General features: G+C 42.8%; 1 long non-coding RNA gene across 2 annotated transcripts in view; it reads right to left on the reverse strand.

The window, feature by feature from the left end:
- The window catches only part of LOC101847023, a 103,404-nt gene that overhangs the window by 69,535 nt on the left and 31,892 nt on the right, over window positions 1-1,977 (reverse strand). Inside the window, exon 1 of one of the 2 annotated variants that reach the window (XR_001184664.2) lies at window positions 1,447-1,922. The exons of the other annotated variant lie outside the window; for it this stretch is intronic. This is a non-coding gene — a long non-coding RNA (uncharacterized LOC101847023). Of the gene's footprint in view, window positions 1-1,446; window positions 1,923-1,977 lie in introns of those variants that run through there. 2 annotated transcript variants of the gene reach the window in all.

The raw sequence follows: 1,977 nt of genomic DNA on the forward strand, positions 1-1,977 counted from the left end.
GGACAGTTCTATTGACTGAAGTGTCTTTAGGCCATTCCCAAAAGGGGATATTAACATGTTCTCATGCACAGTAGAAATGTAAATGGGCTGATTTATCAATGTCATGCTCATACTGTGCCGGAGCAAAAAAGGGGGGAACTGTTGCTTTTTCTTTCCTCACCCTTACTATCGTCATGTTTTTCCTTTACCTCTTTTGTTTGTTTGTCACTCTTTTGTAAACTGTTATTTATTTCGGGGAGCCTTGATAGTCGAAGCAGACTTTGTGCTGTTGAGGCTAGAGAGATAAGCAGAGCAAGCCCGATTCCCCGTTTGAACTTCTCCGCTGATATCCACCTCTTGGCGCTCATATGACCATTAGTATGACCTTATGCAGTTGCGAGCGCCGTAAAACCTTACTTAAACAAACAAAGCATCAGCTTGATCACACAGCCCACTCGGCATTTGATACTAGATCCAGATGCCTGAGACTCCGCGCTCAAGAGAAGGTAGCACTATATGACGATGACACTCGATGGTGTTGCCAATGCTCCACACGACGTTGGAATGACAGTTTGCCAAACTGCTGATGACATTAGACTAGACAAAATATAAAGGTCAGGCCAAAGCGAATAATTCTTTGACAATGTTATAGGGGTCTATAAGCCAACTCGAACAATTCGGACTGTAGCACAGCTGGATATAGTTTTAAGTGTGTGTACACCGGAAGACAGTGGATATAAATACTCATCTCTGAGCATGATGAACACACTGCTTCAAGAAAGACAAGAAACATTATGAGAGATAAACCATGACAAAAACAGGACAGCTCTAGCCTAGAGAGTAAGCCATATTATGTGGGCCCATTCGCTTCTAATATAATATTATGAGAAACTGTGGAGGAGAAAAAAGGCTGGACGCCTGCTGGTCAAAGGAAGAGTGGGTGGGAAAACGTTCTAAACAAACGGCGTTCTTCAACCATTAACTCTCTTCCAATACATTTTAAAGCAATGGTTTTCAAAACAAATAGAGCCACAAAGGCTGCCTACAAAATGGGACAAAACGCGATAGGCTACCCATCCTATCTCCCTATTTTTAAAAAAGCTTCAAAGAAACAAATTTGAACACACATCAGGCCGAAGACATCCAATATGGACAAAATGTTCTGGGTTTTTTCCATCAGCGCACTGGACTAGCATCTCCTCGAACTCCATCAACACAAAAATGCTAACCCGAAATTTAAAATACAAAGCCTCAGATCTGTGATTTCCTTCATTACAAACAAAAAGTAACAAAGGTTACCTACTTAGTGTTCACTTGGGAGCAGCACATTAGTGAAAATTAGAAATCGTGCCCAGAGAAAGTCCAAATTGTCTATACTACAGAGCCGCTAACATTAACGAGCACCAAAAAAACTTCATTAATGAGGTGAAAGGTGATACGATTTAGAGCAAAGAAATCAATACTTACTCTGTACACACAAACACTTTCACTTTCACACATGGCTTTGTTCGTTATCGAGAGCCTCGTAGGCCCGACCAATCACAGTGTAAATCTCGCCCCACAGATCTAGATATTATACTTGATCGCCCGTGGCAGTGGAACACGTCAAATGTTGTCGTCCTGTCCCACACGAGTCCCCAGTAATATTCGCCAGCCAGTTATGCGCCTGGGCCGACTGACCACTGCCAAGCCACAGTATGTCCCCTCGCCCCGTGACCACAAGCGGCCGTTACGACTTCCCAGGTATGATGTAATCTGGGCAAGCGCGGTGACCCGTGGTCTAACTAACCCACAAAAGCACACAGCTATTTTAAGACGGTCCCACATAAACTCTATCAGACTCAGGGCAGAAAGGTCTTAAATTACTTGATCTACCTCGGGCTGACACGATAACATGGTAACTTGTGTGAATGTGAGTATTCAACTATTTTGTTTAAATGAGTACATAATATATAATTGTGTGTGTGTGTGTGTGTGTGTGAGTGTGTGTGTGTGTGT

Source organism: Aplysia californica, unplaced genomic scaffold (genome assembly GCF_000002075.1).
Source record: "Aplysia californica isolate F4 #8 unplaced genomic scaffold, AplCal3.0 scaffold00058, whole genome shotgun sequence".
Lineage (NCBI taxonomy): Eukaryota > Metazoa > Mollusca > Gastropoda > Aplysiida > Aplysiidae > Aplysia > Aplysia californica.